This window comes from Camelus bactrianus, chromosome 4, assembly GCF_048773025.1.
Source record: "Camelus bactrianus isolate YW-2024 breed Bactrian camel chromosome 4, ASM4877302v1, whole genome shotgun sequence".
Classification (NCBI taxonomy): Eukaryota; Metazoa; Chordata; class Mammalia; order Artiodactyla; family Camelidae; genus Camelus; species Camelus bactrianus.
Window position 1 is genome coordinate 91,326,272 of NC_133542.1, and position 13,992 is coordinate 91,340,263.

At 40.7% G+C, this 13,992-nt stretch overlaps 1 protein-coding gene across 1 annotated transcript in view; it reads left to right on the forward strand.

The window, feature by feature from the left end:
• The window catches only part of APTX (aprataxin), a 205,870-nt gene that overhangs the window by 90,959 nt on the left and 100,919 nt on the right, over positions 1-13,992 (forward strand). The window contains exons 13-14 of the transcript XR_012506788.1: positions 3,302-3,401; positions 4,726-4,930. The gene's annotated coding sequence lies outside the window, so the exon portion shown is untranslated. The remainder of the gene's footprint in view (positions 1-3,301; positions 3,402-4,725; positions 4,931-13,992) is intronic.

The following is a 13,992-nucleotide window of genomic DNA, read 5'->3' on the forward strand; positions in this document are numbered from 1 at the left end:
GGGGCTTTCAAATAGCATAAAAAGGAGTCAGGATTAGAATCCAAGTCTGTTGGGTTCTAAGTACATTACTAGTAAGCCAGCTTTTCCCAGTGCTGATTAAAAGTAGTGGACATTTGACTTAAATATCTGGATTTCTGGGTCACATGGTGGTAGGTTACTCAGTAGAACACCTAGTATGCTTTCTTCCAGCTTCCCACTAAAACAACAGTTATAATGGTTTCATGACATCTGTTTAACAGCCCTTGATGTATCTCTACCTAGCTTCAAAAAAAAACCTAAAAAACAGAGAAAAAGGTAAATACAACTCAAATCGACAGTTTTTAGTATGATTTAAATCTGTGATGGTGACTATTGTATGTGGCTAATATTCTGTTATTGGGGAGGAAGTCTATTTAACTAAAAATATTCTCTTACCCCAAACCACAGCAGTCAGGTTTTTATAGTGAAACCATTCACCTAAAAGGTACCTCTCTGATAAATTTTTCCCTTCGGATTTCTAAGTAATTTTGAGATTGTCTGCTTCAGGTATCACAGGCATTGTAATTAAGTAGTGCTATTTCTCAGAAAGCACAGCACTTATCATGACCATCCAACCCATTCCAACAGGTCTAGAGCAAGAAGGGGAGAGGGGAGAAGATACTTTGTTGTTTTCCCATTACCTGCTCCCTGCCTCAGAAGCCTCAGGGCCATGCTAACAAAATGATTTTCAATACTGTTTGGAAAAATCAACAGATGAGAATGTTCAGGGACTTTTTTTTTTTTTTTTTGAAATACTAGCAAGGGAGAGTATTTTCACTCTTTGACATTAAAAAGTAATGGAAAATTAAAGGAGTGTGTTGCTGAAAAAAGGCTTGACAAATAGATCTAGAATAGAATAGATAAGTTTGAAATGGATAAAACGATACACATGAAACAAATGCATGACAAAACTCAAATATCAGCAAAGGATGTATAGGGGAGCAAAATTTGCCACTGCGGAATGTTTCATTGGCATGTGGCTTATTTCAGGCTGAAAACAATCAAGGCCTAAAAGACTCAGGAAGAGCCTTTGACCTTCCCTGAAACTCCCTAAAAGAATGTAGATAGAGGACCTGTTCCAGGAAAGAGCTATCACCATGGATAACTATAGAATGAATTAGGTGTGTGGACAGGGAGGAACCTAGCAAAGTCTGTTTGTTAAAATTCCTCTCTGTGTCTCTTTGTCTCCACATGGCCCAGCAAACATTTGTTTACCCAAACATTTACTTTTCCATCTCCATGTAAATTGCCTTCTTTCTCTTTGAAGTCCCAAACCACCATCTCCAATATCTTCTTTTGTCTTTAGCTGATGATGGTATTTAAGGTGAGGGTTTTGGCCATTTTGGCGAGTGACTCAGTTTTCCTGAGACTCTCCCATGTATACATGTTATTGAACTTTTGTTTGATTTTCTCCTGTTACTCCCTCATGTCAATTTAATTCTTAGAACAACCAAAAGAATTTATTTTTTTAAACATTTTTTATTGATTTATAATCATTTTAAAATGTTGTGTCAAATTCCAGTGTTCAGCACAATTTTTCAGTCATACATGGACATATACACACTCATTGCACATTTTTTTCTCTGTGAGCTACCATAAGTTTTTGTGTATATTTCCCTGTGCTATACAGTATAATCTTGTTTATCTATACTACAATTTTGAAATCCCAGTCTATCCCTTCCCACCCTACCAAAAGAATTTAGAAGGGTAGAGATCAATTTCTTCTTCCCCAACAGAGGAAAGATTATTCAATAAGTTGTGCTGAACAATAGATTAGTTATATGGGAAAAATAAAATCTTATTCTCATCTCACTCTATTTCCTAAGTTAGTTTTAGGTGGTTTAAATAATGCATTATAAAAAATGAAAGGAAAATAAAATTTTAGAAAGGTGTTTACAAGCTTTGGATAAACTCAAAAAGCAATGCGTAAACTCAAAAGGAAAATATTGATAGATTTGTTTACATTAAAAGATGAAAACATCTTACCCATTTGATCCTTTTAGGAAGATCCAATTAGATGAATAAGTATTAAAATGCTCTGCAGACTGCAAAGTGGAATAATTTAAAAATATTTGTAGTCACTGAGGAGGATAAAATCTATTCATTTGGTGATCCCAATGCAAATTCTATCTTTATCACAATTTTCATGCAAGCATTCTAGGTTCATGTTATTTAGAGCTGTTTTAATAAAGCATAGTGGTAATTTATTTCCTACCATGTTTCATAGCAAAAGTATCCATCACTTTTTTGAGAGTGCAAGTAGCACCTAGCTAATGTTTATTAATCCATTCTTTTAAATAGTTCCTACTTGAGGAACACAGAAATGTTCCTTAGGCATAGATCCTTAGGAGAATTATAGTAAAACTAATGGGTTTTGTTGGCGATGCTTTAAGGTTAGGAAGGGAGTCATGCAGAGTGGAGATGAAGCAGAGCCACAGAACCAGGAAAGAGGCTAAATTGTATTTTCTTAGGGGAAAACAGCATGGGCTGTTAGAACAGGCAAATATGGATTGAATCTTGACTTCTCACTCACTAATGGATATCTCTGGGCAATTTACTTTACTTCACTGCTCTGTTCAAAGAAAATAATTATAGTGCCTACCTTGGGTGGGGCCTTATTAGGATGAAGCATCACCCGAGAGAAAGTGTGTAAAGCAAGGAGTCAGTGCCCTGCGGCAGTTCCCTTCTCCTTCCCTGCCTTCCTTTCTTTGACCTTCTCCCCAGCTTTCTATCCAATTTACTCAACAACCTTACACTGAAAGCTTACTTGGCACTTGGCTTCTGGAAGGTGCTGGGAATATGAACAAGACATGGTAGTTCCTATCATGGTATCTAGAGACCTGGATTTAAGACCTAGATACCAAAATAAGGCATTAAGAGAAGGTTGTGCAGTTCTGTGGGAGCTCTGAGAAGGCAGTGCCTGGGGAAGCTGGGAAAACACTTTAGGAAATGTTATCCAAACTGTGTACTAAAGTGGTAATCTCTGCCTCTGCCTCCTCACCTCTTACTCCTCTCCGAGGCTGGAAACTAACAACTAGGACCTATAGGTCAGGTTCTCAGTGAGAAGGGCTACAGCATGTCAATATGGTTGGTAGCTGCTTGGACTTCCTAAGCCCCCGCCCCTGCCCCCAACTGAGCGTCTTCCACATTCTTAAGCAAATTGATGTCCCCATCAAACCACCTTTTCTTGGGAGGACGCTGATTCAGCTTTACCCATGGATGAGGAGGGAACACAGTTCTGATCTCATACAAATAAGAGTCTAAGTGGCTTTTCATATTACAGTAATGGGAGGACTGTATCCCACCATTCTACTATCCATAAGGAGGATCAAGAAGACATTCACTCTCTCCAAGGTGATCCTTAGGGAAGTGAAGCAAGCAAGGTAAGTGGAAACATGGGGTTGGTGGTCTAGAGGAATGACCCCTGCTGGGAAGCCTGAGCTGTACAATGGTTGTCTGCTGTTAACAGTGGCCCCTTCATCCTATGAAATGGATTAGGAGCCTTAAACTTGGAGAGTGAACTGTTGTTTTTTAACCTCTGCTGCTTGGGTTTTTGTTTCACCATAGCTATGATTTTCAGGGCTTGGTTTTGCAGGGCTACAGACTTGTGGTGCCTCTCCCACGTCAGACAGCTCTAAGGTAGCACATCTTCCTCATCCTGAATGCCAGTTGATTTTCCACATCTTGGTCCTTGTGCTGGGCCTAATCCATCCTCAGTGCCGTGTCACCCACTGAATGCTTTCTATGCATCGTTTCTACTCCTTACCTCCAACTACCTACCTCATTTGATGGGTAGGCATTATTACTTGATTTTGTAGGGGAAGAAACTGGGATTCAGAGAGGTTTATCAACTTGCTAGAGGTCACAGAGCCAGGAAGTGGCCCAGCCAGAATTTATGCTCTTTTCTGACTGACTCAGCAGCCTATACTTTTATCACTACACTATGCTTTTTCAAAAAGAATTTTTATTGAGGTAAAATATACACAGCATAAAATTTACCATTTTAACCTTTTTAAAGTATATAGTTCAGTGGCATTAGGTATTTTCAAATTGTTGTGCAGTCATCAGCTAATTTTTAAGCATTTAAAGACAGCAGGGACATCCAAGTCTGTTGGTAGTGGGCCACAAGATCATTAATTAAGATAATTATCTACATTTGTGTGGGCCAGTGGCTTTCCATTTGATAACAATGACTTGATGAACAATTATTTAGATGTGACTCAAATGCTCATCTGAATTAAGGAGCTTTATTTGTATTTATTATCTCCTGTCAGGAGCGTCATAGTCTTCCAACTTCAGGAAATTAAACAAAAATATCTCACTATGATGTTGTTAATTATGTTGAGCTTTAATTATAATTGCCGATTGATCACAGCCTACTAGCTTGACATCTGGGTGCAGCAGGCACACCACGGTAGTGGCAGGCAGGTAGGCACGCCAGAGAGCTCATGGGGGTCTCCTGATTAGATAAATTAGTGGTGGTCCACTTTCGGGGCAGCAGCATGCTAAATTTCTGAGAAGGGTGAGTATCAGAACTTCCTTAAGCTTTCTTTTCAGCAGGGTTTTCATCCTCATTTTTTCTCATAAAACACAGGTTCCAAAGCCCTTTATGGAGTGTACTGCTCTCTAGCCTAAATGTTGACTAACATTTCTTCCCACATGTGACATCTGGAATGGGACCCACCACTGCTGCCATGATCCTGCCAGAACAGAGCAGAATACACCTTCCTACCTTTGGACAGCACGCCCCCACCCATGCCACCCTAGAGATCATCAGCCTCCTGTCAGTGCCTTCAGGTTGCTGGCTCATATTGAACTTGTAGTCAGTGCAAACTCCGCACCTTCTTATATATTATTGTGACACTGGACCTTCCTACCTGCGTCCTTTCGAATTGGCCCTTTGAACTCAAAGGTAAGATTCTCTTTCTATCAAGGATGGAAAATATGTGCAATGCCCACGCCCATGGGCCTTGCTCACATCCATGGACCTTCTTACTAACACCTTTTCCACTGAGCCTGGATGGGCCTCAGAATCCTTAACACAGTGCTTCAGTTAGTTGTTACAAATCATCTCTCAGAGCTGGCACACAAATACAAATCTAATAGGCTTTCTTACTTTTTGTTGATTCGTATTATATTTTATTATATATTTAACCCTTCACGGCAAAGGATAAATCAGGATACATTAAGGGCTAGAAGACTAGGGCAGTGACCAATGTAATAGAGCTTGATAGAATTAATGTCATAAATATTTAGAGAACTTGAGTGTTGTTTGCAGCAAAAGTATAATAGTTTTTTCTTATTTAAAAAGTCTTCTTTTTTTTTTTTTCTTAATGGAGGTACTGGAGATTGAACCCAGGACCTCGTGCATGCTAAGCATGCCCTCTACTACTGAGCTATTCCCACCCGACCCCACAAAAAAAGCGTTCATTAAAAAAAAAAAAAAAAAAAAATCTAAGGCCTTATTTTGTGACAGTTTATGCTAGAAGATTAACTATTTTCAGTAATCATGATTGCCTTTCCCACCAGTGATTCAGCTTCTTTCTACTCCCCACCACTCGTCCCTGCTCCATGCAGTTGACTTTAGATTCAGGAGAGGAAGGAGAGTAGGCACATTGCATTTTTTCCCTCTTTTCTTACTCCCAAGGCTAATGGGGCAATATGTTAGTCTTCATTCCCTCTTCAAATAAAAAAAAAAAAAAGATAGGGAATGAATGGGGAGACACTGGGCTGGCAGCAGTTTATATTGGTTAGGAGATACTGGGTTGGGTTGAATTTTGCAAAATAGCCCTGATACTGAAACTAGTCTTTCAGATACACAGTAGTTCACAGCACCTGGCAGCCTGCAGTTGGACTCCTAATTCTTTACCTTTTCAAAGGGCTCTGTGGCTTGCCAGAGTCAGCAAACCAAAGCACCACTGTGTATATAAAAATCATATCGTGGATAATGAAGCAGGGAAGAAATGCTATTCTTTTAATATGCTATATTTCAGATATTTTAAATGTCTCATCTTACTGTCAGGATGGGTTTCCTCATGTGCCCTTGACTTGGTGATGTTCTAATGTTGATAGAGAGTATTTTCAGAACCTGGTTTCCAAGAGTTGTTAGATATTTGGGATGCTGTTCACCTCTCTTTCTCTTTCTGATTCTGACCAATGGGGGATGCACATAAGGAATAATAGTCAGACAGGAAAGTACCACTTTCTTCATAGATAGACAAGCTCCTGATACCCAAAGTAAGCTTTTGTAAAAGCTGGATTAGAGAACCTGACTCTGATGTGAAGCTGAAGTATGTGCTTCCACCACCCAGCCCAGATCTAAGGCATTAGATTCACACACTCAGCCCCATGAGAGGGTGAGCAAATGAGAAACTGGGCCTGCAGTGTTCCACCCACGTGCCAGGACTCCAGGCCTGCCACACCCACCCTGTCGTAAGTTGAACAAGAAGAATGGCAAGCCTGCCCCACTTAGGACGGACAGCCCAGGGGTGCTCGTCATATGGAGCAGAAATGGAAGGGGCAGCCTTTAGTACAGTGATGTTGTTCACTAGTTATTGTGGCACAGTGAGTGTGAACTCTCACCCATCGCATGGTCCACGCCCTCAGTGGGAAGTGAATTGTGGGTAGGAGAGACCGGAGCCTTCCGTCCAGTCCTCCTAGCAGAGGGGAGAGCGGGCAGAAGGCCATTCATCTGCGGTACAACAAGCAGGATTCCTCTGAGCATCAGTTTTGAAAAGTAATGTTCTGTGCTATCCTCGGAGGATGTCTTGTTTGTGGTCTAATCCAAGGACTGATGTTTGGGGAAGCAAGCTTTAGGCTGAAGAGATGGTGGAATTTTGATTGGAGAAAAATGTTATGCCTAGAAAACTCCCCATGGATAATCTGCAAGTCAATCCTTGTTTTATGCAAAACAGCACCTGTGCCTCCGTGCTGATGGTGCAGATGTAGTAACTAACCACGCGGAAAAGCCAGCTGCACGCCTGGGATTGGGGGAAAACCTTTTCCCTCTCCAGGAGTGGGGCACTCCAACTTAAAGAGAAATAAACATATGAGAGGCTGGTGTGGAAAGATTCTGAAAAATCTATGACTACGTGGCTTGTGAAAATTGCCTTTTGTTTCCAAAGCAACAATGTTTTTGAGAAGAATAAAACTTCTCTCAGTGTGAGATCTTTTCTCTTTGTATTTTATATTGGAATACATTATGGCAGTGTTTTTAAAAAAACCTTGAATGAATTTCAGGATTAGGCAAAGTCAGTTTTAGGATCGACCTGGCTCTCTTACCTATGGGGGACCTTGGCCAAAGTATTTCGCCCCTCTGAGCCTCAGTTTCCTCATTCAGAGTGGAGGTAATCGTAGCTACCAGGCAGGGTTTTTGTGCCAATTAGAGATACTGGGGGTAAAATGCCTAACCCAGAATGAATTGTGATGACGGTATGTATTTTTTTCTTAATCCTTTATGCTGCATCACAATAGGTGGATGTGCAAGCTTTATTTGTGCACAACACTAAACCCAAGAGGATATTTGTTCCATTATGGGTCAGAAAGACTAGGCCAAATTTTAAAGTGGGAATTAGGAGGTCGTGTTCCAGAAAGATCCTTTCTGGTCTGTATGATTTTTCCCAGGAAATTAGATCATGCAAGCATCTGCAGATTTGTTGGAGTCTGCATTGAAGTGCCAGGTGTGGTTGTTGTGACAGAACACTTGCCCAAAGGGAAGCTTGATGGATGTTCTGCTCACTGGTGACATTCCTCTCAACTGGGGTTTCCAGTAAGGGGCGGGCATTTGAGTGGTAGGAGACACAACTAGTGAAATCCTACAACCAAGCCTTCTTTCCATCAGTGTTCCTAAGGGTCTATTGCCATCTGAATGCATTTTCTTGGAAGAAGATTTGTGTTATACCTTAGGGCATGAATGGGAATGGAAGGATGCCTAGAGGGAACAGGATTCTGAACCAGGCTCACCCACTGGTACCCAGGGGAGACCTGAATGGAGATGATGACAGAAGGTCCTGTTTAGCATCTAAAGAGTGTAGCTACAGGCAAGTAGCAGGCACTTGCTAGGTCTAATAAACTTATATACCAAACACTGTGTTGGACAATAAGGATTACAACAATAAATAAGAAGTATTCCTTTGGTTTGGTGGGAAAGACAATAATTGGAGTTATAGAAAAGTTGATACAAGTCCTAGGGGAGTGTCAGGTGACTAGGGGAAGCATCTGGTCCAGACATGGTCCATGGGAGGTTCCCAGTGGAGGTGAGCTGAGGAAGAGTGGAAGTTTGCCAGGAGAAGGGGAGAAGAGAGGTCATTCTAAAGAGAAGGAACAATGTGTGGAAGATGTAAGAGAGGATGGTCCAGCCTGGGATTGTGGATTCATTAAATATGACCAGAGCTTAGAGACGAGGGTGGAAGTGGGAGGTAGCAGTGGTGAGAAATGAGACAGAAAGGTAAGTAGATATTCCTGAAATGGGCCAAAGTATATGCAATAATTTAGTATTTGATAAAAATGGAATTTCCAATAAGTGAGGAAACCAGAGATTGTTTGAATATACAGGATGACTGTCTAACCATTTGGCGGAAATAACATTAGACCCCTAGTTCACACTTTTAACCAAAATTAATTTGGGGTCAGCTTTAAATTTTCAATGTGAAAAATGAAACTTTTAGATGTACCAAAAGGAAACACTCAGATATGATTATATAACACCACAATGAAAACTTAACAGGAATATGAGTATCTGAGGAAAGCATTTTTTTAACATTTTTTATTGATTTATAATAATTTTACAATGTTGTGTCAAATTCCAGTGTCGAGCCCAATTTTTCAATTATACGTGAACATAGGTATATTCATTGTCACATTTTTTTCTCTGTGAGCTAACATAAGATCTTGTGTATATTTCCCTGTGCTATAAGCATTTCTTTTTTAAAAAATTTTTGTTGAAGAGCAGTTAATTTACAACGTTAATTTCAGGTGTACAGCAAAGTGATTCAGCTATACAAATATACACACACATATATTTTTTCTTTCGGGAAAAGTATTTCTAACATGATCTCTTACCGAGTATAACTAACAAAAGAGTTCAGGTTGATACTCATAGACTACAAATATTAGTAATATATGTAGCATAATGAATAACTTCTGGTCTGTAATTATAGATAAGCCTATGAACATATAAATCTAGTTTTAAATGTGACATGTACAGGCAAGTCAGATTTATTTGGAAGAAATAAAATACTCACTTTTTTTTCCTGGGTAATTATGACCTCGTAGCATTCACAAATGTTTACCTGAAACAACGTCTCCACTGTTCCTGCAAACAGTGGCTCTGCATTTCACAGAGGAAGGGAAGTCTGTATGGATTTTTAATTTGCTCTGGATGAGGAATTTCGCATCAAAATGACCTTGTGTATTTTTGCAGCTATGCCATCATTTTCTTGGAGTTTGTAACATGAAGTGACCCAGTCTTGGTAAGATTCTATTGAAAATATTTTCAGATGAACCATTGGGGAATCTGCTTCTCAGGGAGTCAGCCATAAGTAGTGTGCCCTACCCTAGCAGAGAAGGATGGTGTGTCTGATTTGTTCATATGTTTTTGGGAGAGAATAAGATTATCTTATCTTTATCTGTCTGTCTATCTATCCATCCATTCATCCATCCATTTATCTATCTTTGAATAGCATATACTTTTGGTTTGAAAAACACTGAAAAAAACCTAATACGTGGAGTCTTCTGGGTATTGCGGTGAGTTCCCTCATCCGAATGTAGGCCTATTGAATTGAAGCAGGACTAAAAATACTCTCCCTGCATCTGGAACACTAGGATCCTTTGGGATTTGTTTCATTTGATCACACTCCAATCATAATGATGTTGAGTGTGGATTTTGTTCCCCAGGATGTGAATCCTTAAATAAATTCTTCTTACCCTTAGGTTTTGTTTACTTATTTTAGGAAACTTCCCTCTAGGTTTATGAATTCCAACAGATCACAAAAATTATACATAGTTTCAAAAGAGACCAAAACTGTCATAAAAACATTGTAAGAGAAATAGGAATTAAGGGTGGAGCATGGTGCTTTTAAGTTATTTTTCATTTCGTATCGTAAATGTGAAACCCTTGGGAGCTGTGTATTCTGACCAATAGTTTCATGTGCTCCTGAATGCCATTCAACAGATAAGTCAAGGGACATGGGAATTTCAACTAGAACAATCAAACATTATCAACTGATCTTGGTACTTTAAAATGAAAGCAAAAAAGAACAGAAGGAAAGATGATAGTGTATGATGAGAAAATCTCCCTCAATTCTCAGATCAGTAGAATCATGAAATGTTGGCGGTAGTAGAGAATTTACTTTATACCAATAACTACACTATTTGGGTTCATCCACTGTTCCCATTTCCCCCATTTATCTGGTTACTGCCCAGTACAGCTTTAATGTATGATAAAGTAAATTAATTTTCAACAACTGTGAAATTTAAGTGTAACCCCACAGGGACCAAACAGAATGAAACAACACACTACACTCTTCATGGGGATTGGCTCATATGAGTCACTATTTGTCATCAGTATTTGAAAGCAGACTCTCTCAGGCAAGGGCAGATGAGCAAAATCATTTCTGTACTAAGCAGTAATCGTATATGGAACTTGTCTATGGCAGGAGCTAGGCTGACATCACTGTGTCCTCTACAGGAGTGAGGTGAGTGTGTGTATATTGGTGAGGAGGACAGAGGGTGTGGGTTGTGGTGGGCAGTGGGGAGTAACGGGCCTGAGCAGCATTCTTAGAGTCGATCAGTCTGTGTTGAGGAGCACTGGAATGACTGGAGGTCTGTGAGGGGCCCTTTGGTGGGCATTCTTAAATACCACGCTGAGAAAGTCACACTTGATCAGAAATGAGCACTGACAGCTCTTAAATGGTGGGAATGACATGGCAGAAAGAAGAGAGAGACAGATATTGGTGGCAGGATTGAATTTTCTTTCCTTCATGGTTAATTAAAGCACTTAGTAAGGTCTCCAGAGTGGATCTCATAAAGGAATGCCTAATTCACAGTGTAATTCTAAGTGCTGTTTAACAGATAAATTGATACCCTTGCTAATTAGACCCTTTTTACCTGTCAGAGGGAGGCGAAGAAGTTGAATCGACTGTCTCAGCTTGTCCCTTTGGGGGCATCCAGAACTAGAGCTCTAGGTGGAAGCCACCTTATAGATTGTTTGTTTGTGCCATTTCACTTTTGGATGTGGCAACTGAGACCTAGAGAGATCAGGAGAGCTGTTCAGGGCTCCAGCTTGCTCCCGTACTCCCATTCAGTTCTCCAGTGGAAGGGCACAGATTCGGCCTGGGCCTCCTGTTTCTCTCTCTCCAGTTCTACTTCCTGTATCACCTTGGGTGACTTCAGTATCCATGAGGATGATGTGTCCGAAACTTGTCAGTTCCTTTGCCCCCCCCCCCCCATCTTCTCCCATGAGTTTGTCTCCTCACCGGCCTTAGAGTCCATGGTCCATCACTGATATAAATTCATCTACCTAAACTCTCTTCTGTTGTCTTGTCACAAACAGACAAGTTACCTGTGCTTTGTGACTTGCTATCTCCCGCCTCTGGACTCCAAAATCCTCGCGGGCAGGGCCTTCGTCTCCTTTGTTCCCTGCTGTATCCCGAGTGCCTAGGACATGGTTGGCACATGGTAGGTGCGCAGTAAATATTATTAGTTGGGTGAATGAATAAATCAGTGAAAACAAGGGTAGCTTTCAGGGTGATTAAACTGTACTTTGCTCTAGAGAGTTTGGCACATACTTCTGTTTTGATTATTTCTAATGCTAAGGTTTTTGTTCGTTTGTTTTTTAGTTTTCTTCATTTCTTTTCTCCCCTCCTGCAGAAAAAAAAGCCTCATTCAATGGAACATTCCTTTTGTGTCCTCCTCTTGAGGAGCAGATTACAGGGAAGCCTGAGAATCTCTGTCCTTGCCCCTCAGAGTATGCAGAGGTAAGGGGGTGAAGAGAGAAAGGAACTTGAGTGCTGACTCTGCAGCCATCACATTGACTAAGCACAAGCTCATGTTATGTCTCAGAAAGAGCTATATTAACAAGAGAAAAGGAGGGGAGGGTATAGCTTAGTGGTAGAGTGTGTGCTTAGCATGCACGAGGTCCTGGGTTCAGTCCCCAGTACCTCCATTTCAATCAAACAAACAAACAAACAAACAAACCTAATTACCTCCCACTGACAAATAAAAAACAAGAGTAACCTGTTGCCTCAAGTAACAACTTCTTGGCATTTTCCTAGGTTTTCCAAATCTACATCCAGGTGGAAATGATCCAGTCAGCACCTGGAATATGTGTCAGGAACTTGGAACAGAGGCTCAGACAGAAATAGAAATTTAGGGACCATCACTGTCTATGCTGTAATGTAGCCATAGATGGGGGTGAAGAAGACATGGAGGGAGAAAAGTAGAGAGAGGGCAGGATCCGAGATGGGAGCCCAGCATTCCTGCAGAGCCCTGGTGCCGTAAAAACATAATGACAAAGTGACACATATGATGATGGAAAGAAGGCATGTTCATATGCAGCACAGCCTGTCCACCGATACAGCTATGGAGCCATAACATCTGTCACTTTGGGATTTAGACATGCATACGGGCTTCTGATAATGTATATAACTGATAAGAATTACTTTACTGAAACATGAAGTAAGAATTATGACTGTGAAAGGGTTAAGTACAGTTCACAGGACAGTGGTGGAGTGAAAATGACCAGCCAGTGGTGGTACAGAGTCCACTGGTCCAGCCCCAGCCATGGTGTTAATTGCCCTCATGAACTTAAATCCCCAGGCCTCTGGCATCTGAGCATCTCTAGGCTTTAGTTTCCTAATCTTTAAAATTAAAAAAGGATACTACATCGGGGAGCCCAAGGGGGCAGGCACAAGCTGCATATCAAAACTGGGGTGGGTCCCCTAAAAGATCACTTATCTTACGTGATCTCAGAAAGCATGTTGCATTTTATTATCAAATCTCAGATTTGTGAAATGAACAAAAATCACACATATTTATTTAGCAGTTAAAGCCACTGAATGTAAAGTTCAACCAAATCTTCCTGGCTGGTGGGCAAAGGTTAGAAAAGACAGAGAAACCCAGAAATAGATGATTCCGAATTGTTCAGTTCTGCAGTTCTTTTCCGAATACCGGTACACCAGTGCATGACTGTTACTCTTGATTACTACAATTCATTAGGAGATGCAGGAAAAACAACACATCCTAAAGACCCACGTCTGAACAAGTAAAGAAGCTTTTATGCAAGATGAATCCGATCAAAGTTGTCCAGTGGACGTGGTGCTGTCTCTGGTAAGCCTGGGTGACTTCCCAGTCCTCACTAACTGCGCCCACGCAGGTGTGGATTTACCAGAGCATTCAGAGCAAGTCTCAGGAGTGCACCCCCTCATAGCTGGCTTGCTTACTGGATCCTAAGGGGATGATAATTACAAGCCAAGGCCCCCCTATGGGGCCTCTGCTTTCTAAGAGCTTTCAAAGAGTCAGAGATTAATGCACAGGGAGCAAAATGTTCCCATGAACTAATTTCTCTTTGTGATGGGCATGTAAGTGCAGAAGTACAGGAAACACCTGGAAGCACTTGTGGCAGAAAGGACCCAAGACCTAATGAATGAAAAACCAAAAAACCCACCTCCTGCTCTATAGTAAGCAATGCTTTATTGAAGTACAATGTCTATAATAAAGGCCAATTTAGTTAGTTCATGCATTTCTATTTGACTTGTTTTTCTGGAATGCTCTTTTCTGAGAGCTAATTGCTGAAGCTATGGAAATAACAATTTTACATCTTTGTTTTAAAATCCTGTGTTCTGATTGCATGAGTTTTTAAGGGTCAGTTCTCATTTGCACTAGAATTTTGATAACTCAAGTCCCTTTAACAGAAGTCAATGTGTGTCAAAGGTTGAAGGTAGAAGACAAATCCGTACATGTAATGCCAAGGAAAGG